The 19,855-nt window shown below is 29.5% G+C and overlaps 1 protein-coding gene across 1 annotated transcript in view; it reads right to left on the bottom strand.

Annotated features, from left to right (window-relative positions):
- The window catches only part of LOC129964282 (LIM domain only protein 3-like), a 145,383-nt gene extending 133,728 nt beyond the window's left edge, over positions 1-11,655 (bottom strand). The window contains exon 1 of the mRNA XM_056079069.1: positions 11,635-11,655. The gene's annotated coding sequence lies outside the window, so the exon portion shown is untranslated. The remainder of the gene's footprint in view (positions 1-11,634) is intronic.
- Between the last annotated feature and the right edge of the window lie 8,200 nt (positions 11,656-19,855).

Below are 19,855 nucleotides of genomic sequence, written 5' to 3'. Positions count from 1 at the left end.
ATTTTACTCAAAATTTGATAGAAATCTTCAAATTTGGTGCAAAGACTGTATACTAAATTTCAACCGCTTACCTCAAAATGTTGTTTTAGTTATTTTTGTCACAGACAGACAGATATTTTCTAAAAATGTGTTTTTCGAACTCAAGGTGGTCTAAAACGCGGAAATTCATCAAAATCTCGAGTTCGAATTTTTTGACGATTATTATATTTTCTCTATACTAATTATGCTAGAAAGTAAAAATTCATGGTATTAAATTCTTAAATTTGATGTTCATTAAATTCATCATTCATTAAATCTATTAAACAAAAGTGAATGTTCTACAATAGTTTGCACAACGGATTATTTGCAATGTTTTTTGTTTGTTTGTTTGTTTCTTATGGCACTTGCCACTGACAAGCCCACTGTTACGAAGACAGCGATTTAAGCTTCAGGGGGAACGTCTCTTATTTTTTATAGCAGCGCCAACTAGGGCCAAGAGTACGACTTTGCCACTCACGCATCACTCATTCGCTTGCACAACCCCTTTTTACAGGAGGGCACATTCACACATCTCACAGATAGAACAACAGAAGAACAACCATGCCCAAACCGGGACTCGAACCCGGGACGCCCAGATCACGGGGAAGACGCGCTACCCCTATGCCAGGACGCCGGCATTTGCAATGTAATATATAGTTTCGAAAATATGGAATTAGAATTTTTCTGTTATATTTTACAATTATAGCTAATCTTAACTTATGTTAATTACAGCAATTAACTTATGTTAATTACAGCAATGTTTAATATATTATGGATTCTTCAAACTATATCTAAAATAATGTAATGTTTCTAATATAAAAAAAATATTTTTGTGGTATTGTTAAGATTATATACCGAAATCTAAATTCTTTGCAATTGCCTTAAACTGTAAAAGAATTTTTTAAATAATTTATATTCTGAAAAAAAAAGTTTAAAATTATCTTATAATTACCTAATTTTTAACATGATAATAATTATGGGTGATGAGATTCACATAATTGGCGCATAATTCTGGCGAGCCATTTAAACAATCTTTTAAAACGCTCACCAGAATAGGTCGTTGAACTTAAAGCTACGAAACTTGACCCGTTGTTACTTCTTAGATCGTAGGTACCCACTAATAATTTTAATTAGAGCTTTAATTAAAATTCAATCAAAATTCTAAATTCGTTTTCAGTTATTAGAAAATACTAACTAGAAAAACTCTTTTATACGATATTAAAAAATAATACATAAAAAAAAAACTTTCATTGGTACTATTTTTCTTTTTTTACATTTTATTTTATAATTTTTAATTTTTTAAAATTATTTTAAAACTTATTTTACAGCAATTCATTTGCTTCTCGAGCATGTTGAGACTCTATTAAATATAACTTTTGTTGGCCAACGTAACCACTTCCATATAGTTATGAACAAATTTTAAAAATAAAATAAAGACAGAAGAAAAAAGTCTAAAACATATTTATGCTATGATATTCTGCATTTAATATTCCAATAAATATCAGTTTTCCGGAAAAAAATTTGGCAGCTACTGTCGTCTTTGAAGTAGTGATGTTAGTAAATCAATCATAATTATATTCAAAATATAATTTGATTGTATAGATATATATTAAACATACAAAATGAAGTTTGTCTTGTTTGTCTTTTATTTATGAGTTACACGAAATATATTTGCTATCGTGTTCAGTTCTGTTTTTCACATGCGTTTGTTTTGAGCAACGCTCGATGTACATAACTGACTTTATATTTTTTATAAAGATTTCGAAATGTAGCAACTATTAAAATTATTTATTTATTTTTATTTGGAATTCTTGGAAACTATGAGCGAGCAATGTTCGTTTCTAAATTTATCTTTTTAAAACTCTAAATATAATGTAGATTTTTTTTTAGAATTTTAAAATTTAAAAATTTTGTATGTGAAGATTTCAAGTCATGGCAAATGAAAATAAGTATAGGTGTGGAATGACAGCGCAGAATGATATTTTCTGACATGATAATTCAAAAAACAAACTGGACATACTATCATTAGATTGACATATTATTTATAAATTATGTGATGCTATTTTATTAAGTGGAATAAAGATCAATAGGAAGCTAATATAAAAAGTTACTACAACTTAGATAGATGGACGATCAAACTATCTGGCAGACGTATGAATGAATGGAAGAACAGATGAACGAACTGATGAACAGAGAGACATTCTTTCTGTTAATTGCGCGATATAAAATCGTTACACATAGTATGGAATAATTGATGCAATCTAGCCAAATGAAGGCAAGATAGATGAGTCAAATCTAAATAAGCCGAATATTTCTATTGGTTCAAAAAGTAAAGTTGATGCTGGTTCAAAAAGTAAGATATTAAGTATGTCTCCAGAGAAAAAAAAATTATCCAAGAAACTAACGAGATTCCCAATTGGAGAAAGATATTGGTACATATTACTTTTTCACGATTTGCCATGATTGTTGAAACAATTGTGCTATCAGTAAATCTATCTTTTGATATCGGCAAAGAAGAAATCCATATCCAGATCGGGGAGCCGCACAACGACGGTTTCCTGGGATTCAGCATCGTTTTTGAAATAACCAGGAACGTCTGAATGTATCCAGGAATAATTTATACAGCCAGGTGCTTCGTCAATAGCTCGAAGAGAGGTAATTTCTTGATGCAAGATATGGGCTGTAGGAGGCGTGTCAATACATCCCGTCGTAAATGCTATACCATATTATTTGAAATCGAGACTGAGTGTTGCATGAATTAATAAGACACCTAGTACTGCAATAACAGGGAAACAGACCTAATAATTTTCCGCAAAATGCTTATTACATTTCGTACTTCAATCATTGGCCATGTATCCTTCAATGTCGCCATTTTCTAACAGAAATTTTGGAGTACTTCAACACAACTTTTTTTATTTACAAGTGGCATTTGAATGCTGAGATTGTCCCTTTCCATTTAGACATAGGATTTAATCTGCATGGAACATATGTGCATCCTCTAAAGTTTTTGTTACCTTATGGTTTGAATTGCAGATGAGAGATTTGATTTTTTTTAAGGATTTGGACTATAATTACAAAACTTAACAAATACAACAAATGGAATTTTATTTGTGGTCGTGATACCAAAGTTCCAGATTATTTCTCTTCACTAAATTGTGATGCCAAACACAAAACAAGCTTCATAATAAAATCAAGAACATAATATTTCCATTTATTCTGGATATCGCCATCCAATCTGTTCATCTGAACATATCAAAACTGAGAAATCAACAAGAAAAACGGATTGGCAATCAGAAAGAAGGAGAATCTTAGATTCTTTTAGAAAATCATATCACGAACGCCATTTATAAAGCATTTTTGAGCTGAGATTATAAATTGTATGCTAAAATGGTATAGTAAAAGAAAGTTGAAGAGGAAAATACACCCAAGTTCTTCCTCGACAAAAATCAAATTTTTGTAATAATTTAATTAAACTGAAAATGGATCGATAGTGTTTATAATGAAAATGCAACTGTTACAAATATTAATTGTAAATACGGCAATGGAGTAACTCCCCACATTGGAAGTCAAGTCAAAGAACTGCTTCGCGCTAACATCATGTAATATCCAGGGCAAGAGTCATGTAATAATCAGAGCTTTTTCGGATGTCTGGCATCCGCATTCATACAAAAAATCTCAGTGAATTCTAATTTTGAGGATTCCTAAAAGAACCTGTTTATGGAGGAGGAATTAGAACTTTATCTGAGGTGAAAGCCAGTATTACAGCAAGAGTTTCTTCGCGCTACCATTGAACTTGCTACAATGTGCTTTCAACACGTATTAATTGATACCAATGGAGTATACGTGGAGCATATTTTGTAATTGAATGTTTTAATGATTATCACAGATTTTTTGTCCTTCATCAGGCGCAACGACTCCTCCTAGTGGTCAAAATTTGAACTTTATTATTATTATTACAGAAATTTTTTCACCATGGTCCACGTATATTCCAAATTTTATCAAAATCCAAAAGGCAGAATGGGCTCTAGAGGGATCAGAATAGGGTCACTTTAATTATAACTACCCTGTATAATCTAACTACAGTTGTGATTTATTTTCTAAAGCAATGCCCAAATCACGAACGAATGGTAAGAATGATGTTAATGTCTCTTGAAAGTATCTGCAAAACTAATTTAGGCATCTCTACTATACTCAGGGTTAAATTTAATGACTAACAAGCTTTAATTCGATCTAATAAGCTCCCCTGCGACATCTTCATGTTATTATACAAATTTATAAAATCTACTTCGCCATCATTAAAGGGATTGTCAATATTTGAGAAAAGTGGCTGTAAGTGCACTTAAACAAATGCAGAAGCAATTTTCGTGTATTTGAAACGAAATTTTCTAAATGGCTCTCAAAAATTATTGGAACGCACTTTAATATATTGAATGTGCAGAAAGTAGCAGGAGTTTTAGATTGATTCAGCTGACTTTTATGGTGAAACTCGTGGGATAAAACAAAATTAAATATTAGATTTTTTTAAAAAAATTATTGTACAATATTTTTGAGGATAACATTTAATGATATTCTAGGTTTATTAATTTGTTTATCTTTATAAAAAATTTCTCTCCTCTTTCTTATTTTTAATTCACATCACTTCCTTGTTAAGTGAAACTGATAAAACTTGTTAATGAAATACTTTTACTTGATGATATTCTTATTACATATGAGTATATTTGTTACTTCTCTATCTCTGAATATATTGCTTCTAAATATTCCTTGCATACAATCTCTTCTATTTGTATATATAAGTTTGAGAGATCTTTTTAAAAATGTAACTTATTTTTTTTATATTCTTGTATAATAAGTATATAAATTACTGTAGTAGTAAAAAAGAATGAACCTTAGATTTTGTCAAACCTCTGCATTTCAGATATCTCTGAATCCGAAAAATGTATTTTTAGAGTTATATCTGTCTCTCTGTGAACACGATTACTTAAGAACCTTTCGGGTTAAACAAACGAAATTAAATATCCGATCTTTACATTAAGATTGGGTCGGCGTCTGGCATTCCCCGTGATCTGGGCGTCACGGGTCCGAGTCCCTGCTCAGGCATGGTTATTCTTCTTCTGTGTTCTATCTGTGTGATGTGTGAATGTGCCCTCATGTAAAAAGGGGTTGTGCAAGCGAATGTGACGCATGTAGTAGCTAAGTCGTACTCTTGGTCCTAGTTGGCGCTACTGTAAAAACAAAAGACGCTCAGTCGGCTTAAATCTTACAGATAACTGTCAGCGGGTTTGTAAAGTACCGTAAGTCACAACAACAACATTAAAATTGTAAATTTCTCTGAAATTTTCTACTGAATCCATATTTAGGAAGTTTATCTTTTTGTCGAAGTGTAAGTGATTTCGATCATTTCAAAACGCAAAGAGCTAAACAGATAAAATTTGGTACACAGTTCCAGCATCTAAAATGTAGATTTGTACTAAGTTTTGAATAAATCGATCAAAGGATTGATATTCTGTTATTCTGTACATCCGTAAACGCGATAACACAAAAATTAAATGAAATGAATAACTGAAATTTGAAATTTGATCTGATAATGAATGCTGTAGTTGTGTGAAAATTTTTCGTTTCAATCAATATTTCAATCAATAAAAAAGTGCGTCCAAAATACATATTTGATTTTCATCACTGTACTAGAAAAAAAATTGCTAAGTGCAGGGCTCAGAAAATAGAAATCTGAGCACTTGTGGCATTCACTGCCTTACCGAAGGTTCCACGGGGGGGGGGGGGGTAACACAATTGTTAGGAAGTTGTTGTTGTTACAATTGTTAGGGGTAATAACTTGCCATTCTTATTATTTCGCTTCTATTTAAGGAATCTGTACAATACGTTTTAATTGATTTAATGCTCAATCAGAAAATTGTGATAATAGAGAAAGACAATTCGTTACGATGTAACCAGACAGTAATTTCTTGGTTATATCACAAGAGAGTTATTTTAAAGCTTATTTTATGCTTTTGAGGTACAGTTAGACAAATGAGGTGAAACCACGCTTTCCGAGCTTTGACCCTAAACCATTTTTGGGACATTTAATTCACGACCACAGATTTAAAGAGAGAAATCACATCAAATCTTTGATTAAACCATGTCTCAAACTTTTGATTTTATGATATCAAAGCCAACTCCGCCACTAGGCCACAATCGTTTCAAAAAGACGATGTATAGAAAGCATAAGGAATATTTTTAAGAAAAAAGAATGTAGATAATGGGCATTAACTGTTATAATATCAGCTCGGCTCTGTTAGCACAGAATGGACGACATTCGAAACTCAACACAAAGAACAGAATGTGTGTATGTGTGTGTGTGTGTGTGTGTGTGTGTGTGTGTGTGTGTGTGTGTGTGTGTGTGTGTGTGTGTGTGTGTGTGTGTGTGAGTGTGAGTGTGTGTGTGTATGTGTGTGTGTGTGAGAGAGAGAGAGAGAGAGAGAGTGAGTGTGGGTGTGATAATACTTTTGTCAATGGTAATTAATTTTTAAAATATAAACTGAATTATGCGTTGTTTTAAATACGAAAACATTCCTACATTCATTTTAAGCTAATATTTTTGCCCCTCCTCTCAAAAGTATAAATTACATCTCTAGGACAAAATATCCAAATTAGCTAGTATTTAGAACCCTGTAAAGCTATTGACCCATCAGAAATACGGTGTTTTCCTGTTTCGAAAACAGGAAAGCTATGACCGGATTTCCCATTTCCTTTTTTTCTATTTTGGATAATTTTGTGAATCACGCGGCGAATTATTTATTATTGCTTATGAATATTTCAACAGTGGCAGTGATATGGATTTAGTTAAAATATCCTCTGATAAATGAAGACTCCAAATACAATCTGATTGTATTTAAACGGTCACTAATCCTTAAAAAGTGTCTACATCTTCAACCTTTATCTTTCACACATACTTGCTGATTCACCTCGCCATCTAAAGATTTAATGCTAAATTTTATTTCAAAATAATAATTTAGAAATTTCTGCTGGCATACACATTGCTAAAATATTCCAAAATAACGCAAATTATATAAAAATTGTTGTGAATCTTCTATAGATTCTTGCAGATTAAATTCAAAGTTCTTTTACAGGTCCAATTTGCATAACCAATAGATGGCCATATGTTGTGTTCAAATATCACTTATAAGTTACTTAGTTAATCATTTATGAGTTATTTGCTTTATCATTAATATTGCAGCTGTAACGAGAACTGGAGATGATGATGAGGCAGTTATTATGAAAGAATTATTGTTGAATAAGCCATCTAAATCTTTTTATTTAGCCTATACATTAACTTCTGCTTAAATTTAATCAAATAAAATTACTAAAATATTTGTATATAGACCTTCAAACTACTGTCAAAAAATTTGATATTGCCAATCTGTTAGCAGCTTAGATGTTGAGCAGTGGACATCAGTAAAACGGCACCAAACTGTTCGAATTATATTATTGATTATTTTTTGTTAGTCTGCATATTTCCATTTAAATTTAAGTCTACGTTGAATTTGATTTTATATAAAGAAAGTGAGTATTCTTTTATTGCATCTTCATATAACTTTTTTTTCTATAACTTGAACATTTTACCATTAAGAACTAATTTTTCTCTGAATAATAAAGTTTATTAATATAGCTTAGATGAAAATCAACTGATAAAATGAATTAAAATGCTTAAATCATATATTTTCTGAATTTCAAATCTAAATATACATAGCATCTTTCAAAAACGACTGTCAGCATATCTCTCATTCATTTGCATAGATATGCATCAAATAACATTTAAAGACACTAAATTATATATTCCAAATCGTTGTTTATGCTAGTTTGCTGTAATTAGAATTTCTAGATGGGTTTTTTCTCTCCATAATACGGTCCTTTGAAATTTCTAAATTATATATTAATTTGCAAATTCATAAATCTTCGATTGCTAGAACCAGTCTTTTTCATCTACGTATTGTGCATCTGAACGATGCGTGATTTATTCTTTACTATTTTTTTTTCCCATTGGACGTCTCGATCAGATCTCCAGATTTCCACCTGCATAATAATGTTATTCCGAATTACTATTGCAAAAGAAAATAATGTAGCCCTGACGGCAAATCTTACGTGTGCGTTTTATGGCTGAATAACAGCGGGACCAGACAATAAAAACGTCTTCTGCAGAGTCAACCCAGCTGCACTGCGCTGTAGGTTATTGATGCATAATTTTTGTATTTCTGAGTGTCCCAAATGGATTTTTTGGCAAGCTCTCCGCTTCGGATCGTGAGTCAATGCGAAGTCACCTGCTCAACAAATAAACTGAAGAAGGGAACAACCATAATTCGATCGCCGCTTTTGTATCACGATCTGACACCAGATGTCACGATGTTATGTTGGCAGTTTCACACTTGCGAGGGAAGCTGCGCAAACGATGGACAACTCGACGTTTGTTTGAGCACATCTTGAAGTGGGTGCAGTTCTGCTTGTTTGGACTGGTAAAAACACAGTGCAACAATCTGCAGGGAGAATTGTGGAATGTTTATTTATTTGGATGCTAATTGAATTTACTGCTTAAATCAGAAAAATACTGAACAATTCTTAAAATTTCCAAAAGAACCTTCCGATATTGCTAATAAAAATAAATAAAATTCAAGAAAACTTGCAAGATAAAATGAGTTAATTCTATAAATAAAAACAAATGCGACAAATATTGAGATTCAAAATTTGAAAACTAAAATAAGTTCTGGCCTGAGTTTACTTCATCATCTCCGATATAAATTAATAAGATATATAATATTAGGCCATCATCTCACATAATAAATTGATAAGGTATATATTACTAGTTCATCGTCTCAGATAATAAATTGATAAGGTATATAATACCAGTCCATCCTTTCAAATAATAAATAGATAGGATATATAATATTTGTTTATCACTTCATATAATAAATTAGTATTTCTCAAAGAATATTAAGATACTGAAGGAAACTTTAAAAAATCCGAGTAAATTTTCTTATGTCTTTAAATAAAATACAGTAGTTTCTCCGCATTCTGATGAATATTAAATTTAAAAACTTCCAGATTAACAAAAATACCAGATAAATGAAGGTTTATTGAAAAAAGAACACTTTTTTAATAGTAAAACACATACTTATTACATAACATTTGCAAAACATACAAAAGTATGTGAAAAATTAGACTTTAGAAATAAATACTGCAAAATATAATTCAAAATCTGAACAACTGTCTCCTCACTCCTTTGGCATTGAGATCTGCAAGTGAGATTTATTTAATAATGTTTTGATCCATCCTTTTGAAAATTCTAGACTATAAGAACTGCCAGGTTCACTGAAAATGTGCAATATTTTTGAATTTTCTCCAAAGAACATACATATTCCCTGCTTCCTCTTTCTGAGAAGTAATTTATTGAGAAGTGTGAGAACACAAGCAAGCACAGAAGTATTAAATAATTAACACTTCTAGTGCAAAAAATATACACAATTGCTACATCATTCGAATAATATATGCATTTCCATTTTCATAAACAAATCATTTTTTTAAATAAATTATATTCTGTATTTTCATTTCTCAAATGCAAAAAAAAAAAAAAAAAAAGACCCTTATTTCTGTGCCTTTGCGCATGCGCTAGCAGGTGACTATTTCATCAAAATAAGGGTTAGATGGAAGAAAACGCAATGAATACGTCCAGAAGTAAAGGACCAAATTTAACAAAGAATTCCGGAAATGTGATAATCTTACAGTATATAGCTCTTTTCAGAACAAACTCTTTCATAATTTCAATATCGGTATCGTGAAATTGTATCTGCATTTATAGCAATAGTATTTGAAAAGAAATTTGTAATTCTTTTGGTTTCAAATAGTAAATTAATGTTGTGCAAAATGGAGAATTTGCATATTATTTCTTACTTTACAAATAATTTGCATTGTTTAAGAATTGATTCATAAATTCGGGTAAAACGTAAATATTTTTTATAGATATAAATTACCATAAGTATGCTGAAAAGATGAAATAAAGATCCTTTTTTTAATATACCAAAGCATTATTTGCCTATACACGCATTCAATCCTATTACTTCTAATTGATATACAATCAGCTGCATCGAATTATTTAATCAAAATATGCAAAGTCTCCCATAATTGATGCTAACAAGTTTTATTATCAAAAATAATAATTATAAGTTAATTATTAATATTTAAACATAAACAAAAAGAAATACGACAAATCGCTTTGTTGAATAACCCAACATCTGTAGAATACAATAATGAAATGAAAAAATTCGTTATTTAAAATCTTCTTAGTTAGCATTGAATAAATAGCTCCTTAAAAGCAGAAATTTTACATGGGATATCTTATTTTTTTAAACTTTTATAACAAGAATGAATTAATTTATTTTTCTGTTAAAATTTGAAATAAAAATTCTGCTTCGAAACTTATGTCTAAAGAAATGCATTTTTTTTAAAATTTTAATTTTGGCATTGGTAAAATTAATTGTATTGATAGATGGGTGTGAATCAATTGGTCTATTAATGGAGTGCATATTTTGATAGATCGGTCTGGATTTCATAATGCTAAAAACTATTTGTTGTAAATTATGTATTGCCTTACAAATATTTATTAAAAATAAAGAAAATATTGTACAGAAATTGATATCATTGAAAAGGCATTTTATTTGTGTGTGTGTTTTATGATGATACAGCAGCCATTTTTGTGAGATAATAGTTTTGGATGATATGATTGTTGATATTAGGTTCCATAGGTAAGTCACAGCAATTATTCATCCAAAGGCCTATTTCCTCCCCCGATTAAACTTTGTTTCAAACCTATGTTTTCATTTCTTTTACACTTTCTTGCCTCTAAGTGAATAAAAGTTTGAGTGCATTCTATCTGGAGCATTTCTAACAATATTTTGTAGCTTCATTAATTAGTGAAGGGCTGAATTATGAGCAGTTGGAAAAACGTTCATTGAAGTGTCTTAAAATATTTATATGGTGATTTGTTTACATTTGATTGTTGCCATTCGAGAATATGTTATAAGATAGATTTCTATACTACTTACGTTGCGTTTTATATAGAGACGTTAAAATAAAATAGCATACAAAATACTGTAATATAAACCTATATATTTTATATTAAGATTTGAAATGAAGATTTTTGCATCAGTCAAATAATTTTAAAATCTGTAAAAAAATGCGTAGTGTTTATAAATGTTTTGTTATACTAATTTTATATATATATATATAAAAGTTTTTATGTTTAAAGATATATGGAACAGAAATTGAAAAGTACTTTTTATATAACGTAACCATTAAAATTTATCATGCATAAGAAAAGAATTGGTAAAAGCTAGGCTAGCAAAAGACATCAGTTTAAACAGACTTTAAAGTGTTAATAAAAAAAATTATAACTTTTTTTCCTTCATTATTTTTAGGCAAGGTTTTTCTTTTTCTATATTCTTAAACATTTATCTCAAATCTGTTAAAGCAGTCCTAGGTAATGAAACATGATTAAAGTGAACAAATTTGAGTATTAAGAAAATAAAATAATTTGCGTATAAGAAAATAACATATAAGAAAAAAAATCATTACCTCTGCTTATTGTTGCAGAAATAATTCCATTATTTTTTTAAATGATAACGATGGTTTAGTTATGAGACATAATTAATATATCATAGAGTGCACAATAGCAGACTCAGAACACGTTCCATTTCAGTTGAATAGATTTTGATAACGGAAAGAAGGTTGTAATGTATCAATCTGCTTCTGAGTAACGAGCATGAAACACTTTTTCCTCAAAAATGTCTACTTTCAATTGATAGTAGATTCTTTTCAGAATGGAGATTCGATCCATTTTCTTTCCTGCTGCTGTGACATTGATTCATGGTTTACAAACATTATTTTGAAACGTATATCATTATTTTTGTGAAATAATTACCTGACACCTGGAAAACTGCGCAAAAGAAAGAGAGAAGAAGACTGAAAAGCGTTATATTTCATAACACCTGTATCAAGATTAAATCGCAACAGAGATTATTTAGCTATTTCATGTTATAATCGTATGATTATTTTTATTAGATAGTTTTGAAACATCTATTAGAGTACTTTTTCAATAAAAACATGTTAAATAAATGAAATAAGCAAATTAAAACAATTCGTCTTTACGATTTTTCTTTCCTATTCAAATTCCTTTAAAGTAAAAAAAAAAAACCATAAAAATTTTTTTATTTGTGTTTACATCGCATTTCGAAGCGAAAAAGGGCTATTTTTTAAATTTATTTATTTGAGTTCCTATTCAGAGGGCTATTTTTTTAATTTATTTATTTCAGTTCCTATTCAGAGGGCTATTTTGTATTTAAATTTATTTGGTCAATCTCAGTTGTGGGCTTATTTGAGATAAGCCCAGTACAGAGACTATTTCTATTTACAGAGTGCATTAATCAAAAATACACAAGGAACATTAGCCACAAAACAAATTGAAACACACATAAGAAAAGGAACAGCAAAGAATAAAGAATTACAAAGTTCTAAACCATATGTAAATAAAAATGCAAACAGCTAGCAAGAGTCAAAAAGTAAAATTCTCCCAACACCAACACGGAAGCACGAGTGCATATAAATATCACAATATGTATAGTTAAAAATAATGTTCAGTTAAGAATTAAAAAAAATAATAAAGTCAATAAAAAAGAAGTAAGGTCAAGTAGATAAAAGTGGACAACAAGTAGTTTAAAAACGCTTCGAATCTATGATGAATTTCAAGTTTCCCAGAGATTCTGTTAAACGTCTTATAAAATTTATATAAAGATAATATTTAATATAATTAAATTTAGAATAAACATTTGGAATAGAATTTTACTAAAAAATTTTACAGGCACATTTAGGAAGGACTACGTAATTTCGAACTGTGCTAATATGATCATAGTCATGTTTTTCAAAAATCAAGGCTATTTTAATCCTTTCCATGTAATAATGCAAATGAATTTAATAAAGTTAAGAATATTGCATCAAATTCAACAATTTTTCTATCTTTTGTTTAATTCGTGTAATTAAAGCATGAAAGTTCTTTGATGAATAAAATTCGATTCAGTTGATCAAGTTTCTATCAAAAATTTAATACGAAATTGCTTGCAGATTTTTAAAACTACTCATAGTTTTATAAAATCCCATCAGTTATCGTTCTCATTTTGGGAAACTTAAAAAATAGGGGCAAATTATGATTACCCATGTATTTTGTCTCTTATAATACGTAAACAGTTATAAATCCATTTGCTAATTAAAATAAAGTTAACTGCCGGTGTCTGCCGTAGGTTAGCGCGTCTTCCTCGTGATCTGGGCATCCTGGGTTCGAGTTCCGGTTTGGGCATGGTTGTTCTTCCGATGTTCTATCTGTGAGATGCGTGAATGTGCCCCCTTGTAAAATGGGATTGTACAAGCGAATGAGTGATGCTGGAGTAGCAAAGTCGTACTCTTTGCCCTATTTGACGCTACTATAAAAACCACAGACACTCCCCCACCGGCTAAAAATCACCGTCTTCGTAACAGCGGGCTTGTCCATGGCAAGTGACATAAGAAACAACAACAATAAACTTTACTACATTTTATTCTTTTTTTCAAATAGTAGATATTTCTTTCTTTCTTTTTTTTTTTTTTTTACAAATATTTTTCCGAACAGAAAATGAAATCAAAGTGATTTTAATCTCCAGTTCTTTTTCTCCTGCTCTGAGCATAAGAATGTTACGAAGTATAACCTAATTATGGCTGTATCCATCTTCATCCTTTTTTTTTTTTTTTTTTTAACTTTCTAGTGTCCAAATTGCAGTAATTGTTAAAAAAAATCGAGATTTTAACGAATTTTTATATTTTAGATTTTCCTGAGTCCGAAAGGCACTTTTGGAATAATGTATGTCTGCCGATGAACACTATAACCCAAAAACATTTTGAGCTACACAGATGAAATTTGGTAAATGGCAATGACAATAATTGAAACTGCAATTCCGTTTAAACAAAATTTTAAACGAAATCCATTCAGAGGATTCTGTCTATCCGGCTGTCGGAATTTTAAGTGTTATAAAATATGAAGAGCTAGATAGATAAGATTTGGCAGTCAAGTAAAGCATCTAACATATAGATCTGTATCATATTTGGAACAAAATCGGTCACAGGGTTTACCTTCTGTCGCTAGGTACATTCGCCTGTATGTAAATGCGATGACATAAAAACGCGTTGAATTAAACGAATGAAATTTGATAAATGATCTTGTGATTACAATTGTAGTTTTAAGACAAATTTTGATTTCAATTAGCCAAAAAAGGCGTCTAAAATAATATTTTGTTTTCTGGTACTTGAGTATAAACTGCATGTCATCTATTGGGCTTTCTAATGAGCAATTTTTTAAATCTCATTCTTCAAATGTATAAAATAATATTTTGTTTTCTGGTACTTGAGTATAAACTGCATGCCATCTATTGGGCTTTCTAATGAGCAATTTTTTAAATCTCATTCTTCAAATGTATAAAATAAAATTTTGTTTTCTGGTACTTGAGTATAAACTGCATGCCATCTATTGGGCTTTCTAATGAGCAATTTTTTAAATCTCATTCTTCAAATGTATAAAATAATATTTTGTTTTCTGGTACTTGAGTATAAACTGCATGTCATCTATTGGGCTTTCTAATGAGCAATTTTTTAAATCTCATTCTTCAAATGTATAAAATAGTATTTTGTTTGCTGGTACTTGAGTATAAACTGCATGCCATCTATTGGGCTTTCTAATGAGCAATTTTTTAAATCCCATTCTTCAAATGTATGCAGTTAATGAACAAGCGCAGATTTTCTTTACTATTCTAAGAAGCATATAATTCTCATGTGCAATTTTCTGAAAATAAAAATCTGAGTCCGCGAAGCGTTCATGAACTTGCTTACGATCCACATTTTCATGAGAGAGAAGGGGAACAACACATTTATCAGACATTATACGAGAAAGTTTAGGGGAAACTACTCCAGCGCGTTGTTTAAATTATGTGTGTTTATGAACTTGGAAACTGTAAATCGCAAAGAGCTATACGGATGAAATTTAATTCATAGTTTTAATATAAAAACTTATAGATGTGTATTTGATTATGGATTGGAGCCATCAAAAGAGGACCATCTATTGGTATATATGTTTTAATGCAATACGCATGTGCAAAAGCACAATGAGTTAAATAAGTAAAATTTGATATAAAATTTTGAAAAAAAAATGCATATTTTTATTTTCTTCACAACGCTAGGAATCAAAAAGCGAACAATATTATGCATTATTCATATACGAGATAAGAGCAACCCTGCTTAAAGATTTAATCTTGAGAATACTTTAATTCATGCGGTCAAGTCAGTAACATATTCATGTAAAAATACTTTATGATCGGAAGAAAAACAAACACAGTCGAAATAAATTCCATTAATGTGAATAATGTGAATGCGTAATCAAAATAACTTATTCATGGATATTATGAACCCTTTAAAGGAAACATTTTTTTTTCAAGTAATGGCATATTAAAATATTTTTGGGATTGCATTTTTTTAAAAGAAACTATTCATCAAACTTATTAGTTATAATGAATATGAATATAATATAAATATATAATATATGTTTGAATATGAAAATAAATAATCTAGAATTTGGTTTCATCGAATCATTTTATAAGAACATAAAGCAATATGAATAATTACGTATAATAACTGATGAATTTAGTGGCAATGGAACTATTAAAATAAATATTATCAATAAAAATGCACAAAAGTACAAAATTCCTCAATTCCAGCATATCAGGCAATGAGTGAATAATATATTATGAAATTCCATCGTTATAAATATGAAATAATTCGAGATATAAAATGCAACTTTTTAAATACTTCGTATACTTTTTTGTACAAAACGATTTTGAATGATTTTACTTGAATAAAAAGAAAATTTTATTTGGGTCCTGAGATTGCTCTGATACAACCATATGGTATTCAAAAAGATTTCATCTTTTTTTTCCCTTGATATGGGAATTCAAAATTCCTTTTTCCCCAAAACGGAATAATTCCATACAGAGATCAGTATGAAAGTAAATAAGAAATATATGCTGACATTATAAAGTTTCTGTTTTCAGGGAATTCGCAGATAAATTTTTTCTTCAAGACAACTTTAATGTAGAAATAAAATAGATAGTGTAGTATAAAAACTAAAACAAAATTTTAAAAATTCTAATTTTTTTTTTAAAAAAGCATGCACATTACTTAATACAGTTGTGGATTCCATTTAATAATTCTGTTTTGCATATCAGCTTGTAAAAATCTTCATTACTTAATCATAAAAATCTTTTAGAGACTTTTGAATTCGAATCCATTTTATTTCCTGTAGAAAGAGTAAAAAACATTAAAAAATTGCAAAAAAAGCATTGCGTAATATTCTGACATTGCAGTGATGTCCCTTTAAAACAGCCACAGAAACTTTTCAAAACACGATTCATTTAGCAATAGCATGCAATTCAATGTGGATTTGTAGGAATAGGAATCATTTCTGATCATCTTTTGAAACGTTTCCTTTCAAGTCTTTCAAAAACAAACAACAAAGCTATTCATATGAATAAAATAATTAACATTCTAACTCTTTTCCTTGATATGTTACAGCTCAGCTATCAAAAGAAAATTATTGCTAGCAGAAACAAAAATAACTAATGAAAAAAAAAAACATTGTTGCGTAAAAGTTAATACTAAAGCATAAACTTTTGACCCTAATAGAAGAAAAATAAGAAAATGTCATCTGCGCACCGATATGTCCAACAACAAAGAAGTCGAATAAATAAATACTTTTCCCGAGACGCGCGTGTTCAAAAATTGCTAATTATGAAAAGATCATTAGTTTTCGATCACGATGGAAGGAAAAACTTAGTGACGCCTTCCAATCAATACATCAAGTAGAATTGAAATCAAATTAGGGAAACTATGTTGTAAAAAAACACGACTCAGTAATTACTTTTCAATCGAATGAGGCAAATTTGACGCATCTGTCATGACTCTATTTTTCTACAGCGTGCAGGAAATTTAGAAATAATTAATACTCGATACTCATTGCGGAAGCGGTCGGATAAAAAATAATAACAACAAGGCCAAGCGATAGATGGCGCAGAATGCGGGCGCCACAACATGTTGCCAGATTCGCCTACAGATATAAAAATTGAAATGAATAAAAATGGCGGACTTCGTTTCGATGCGCAGGACGCATTCATCCGAGTTTATCGTTTATGAACCGTGGCGTAACTAAATATTAATTAAGCCATAGCTATGTTACCATAAATTGATGACATAATTAAGCCAGAAGCGCTTCAGATGTTGATATATGGCTGCAGCTGAATAAAAGAAATACAGCGCCTCCTACCGGAAATGTGGGTTTAATGACTGGATATTAAAAAAAAAAACTCCCATGATGCATTTAAAATTGCCCATGATTGTTTCCTGCCGTTGCTGTAGTGTTTTTCTTCGCATAAAGTCTGCAGTAATTGATAAACAAGCACATTTTCACTGCAGCGTCTTTAAGTGTAAAAAAATTACAGCTCCCATACTGAATATTTACAGGGTTATAACTTTGAAGATTGTTTCAAGTTGATGAATAAATTATTTGGGAGTAACAGCTCTGCACAAAAAGGCGGCCTGATGTCGAGTAGTATAATTATTTTAAATTCCTCTTTAATATGAGTAAATCATTTTTAAAGCAGACAGAAAAATGGATCCCCGAAAGCGTGCACTTACTTTAATTGAAAGCAAAAAGGAAAAATCAATTGCCTTTTTTTTATCACGTTACTTCCATTCAGTTGAGCAGAAAAACTGCAGCTTTTATATCCGAACATCTTTCAGATGGGTATTAATTAGTTTATAACGCTCATGCTTTCCAAAAACTGCTTATATTTTCACGGTATTTAGATTTGCATTGACAGCTTCCATTAAAACGGAAACTTCACCGAATTAAGTATTTCGTCCAAAAATTTTTTGTCTTCAAAGCGCTGTATAAATTCTTATTAATACAGAGAGTGATTCTACAAAGAAAGAGAAAACTGTTTTTGAAAAAGGAGCATCTTTCCGAATTCTTATTACTTTGTAGTAGAAATATCTAAAGGTCTGAAGAGATGAAAATTGGATTTTTATTTCACGAATTAGATTTTTCCCTTGAGATTGCTATCGAAGGATCGCCTTAATAATCATTAATATATGTATGCAAAGGTTTTCTTTCATAAGCAGAAAATATTCAGGAGAATTTTTCATCCAAGAGTGCTATAAAGAGAATATTTAAATCAACTTTTAGATTGAATTTTTGCATTTACATATTATCAGTTTTAAATATGCATCATTTAATCATTTTATTGGAGACCCTTTTTTGGATGAAAGTCTTCAATTTCGACAATTAATTGAATTTTGTGATCAAAACATTGTTTATTCTCTGTGTGCATATGAAATTGACAAATAAATCATTTTTTCTAAACTAAAAAGCTTTGATAAGCCAGGATGGCACTACTCTATTCTGTAGTTTTTTAACAGGCATATCCAATATAGATTTTTTTATGATATGCTGTTTGTAGTTTCGTATCTACAGATTTAGATCCTTTGTGCCTACAAATTTAATTTGGATGATTTAGGCAAAATTGAAAAATAGGCCTGTCCCTCGATGATTTAAATGTAATAAATTTCTTTTAAAATATGTAATGGATACAAACAGCATACTAAATGCAATTCTTTAAAGTATTGATTTTTAAAAGCGTGTGCTTCATAAATGTCATCAAAAGATGGAAAAACTATATTAATAAGAAAAAATGAATATTATTTAATTACGACATATTATTATTTAATTATGAAAATATTTAAAAGAAAAATTAATTTAGTCAAGCAAAATTTGTTTCATTTTTTTTTATAAATAAAGCTTATAAATATAATCTGAGTATTGATATAATTTGAATATAAACATAATTGGAATTCAAAGGAATGTTAGATTTAATAGAAAATAACAAGAAACAAAAAATTATTATATATTTTTTTTATTTTAGAAGTGATATTTTTCTAGGAAAATTTATAACTCTCTGTTATAATAAGAAATATAATTAATTTGTGCTAAAAAATGATTGATAAACGTTTTTCAAAAAATTGAAATTGAATTAAAAAGCTCTTTTTACAAACAATATTCTTATGTAAATAAGAAAAATGTAAACAGATTAAGAAATTTAAAAGGCTTTTATGCCAAATTAAAATCCTATTGCACGATATTTTACATGCAAAACTAAAACTTATGGAAGTAAAATAAATAAATTTAATTTTTTTAAATGTAACATTTTTTAAAATTTTATGAACTGATATATCCAAATTATAACTAGACATGAGCTCTTATTTATTTTTTATTTTTCATTATTTTTTTTCTTCTTATCTCTAAAGTGTATTTCGCATACAAACAAGACAAAAAGTAGAATATTTGTCATTTCACAGATACTGACGATAAAAGATATAACAATCAAGAATAAAATAATTAATAGTTTAATTATGCATTGCATTTGATAAAATGTTGCCAAACACTGACTATTGCATCAATGAAATTCAAGTCAAACCAAATTTTAAAGTTTATACTTAAAGCTAAAGTTAAAAATAAGTATTGCATTATTTAAGGTTTTCTAACATCCTTTTTCAATTATATTTATTAATTTTTCTCGAATCGATAATAATTAATAGAAAATAGAAAGAAAAAATGATATGAAATTTTGAAATACACCTTATTCTCACGAACAAAAACTGGTTATTTTCTTGA

This window comes from Argiope bruennichi, chromosome 1 (assembly GCF_947563725.1).
Source record: "Argiope bruennichi chromosome 1, qqArgBrue1.1, whole genome shotgun sequence".
In the NCBI taxonomy this organism is placed as follows: domain Eukaryota; kingdom Metazoa; phylum Arthropoda; class Arachnida; order Araneae; family Araneidae; genus Argiope; species Argiope bruennichi.
This window is presented reverse-complemented; position numbering and strand designations above follow the sequence as displayed.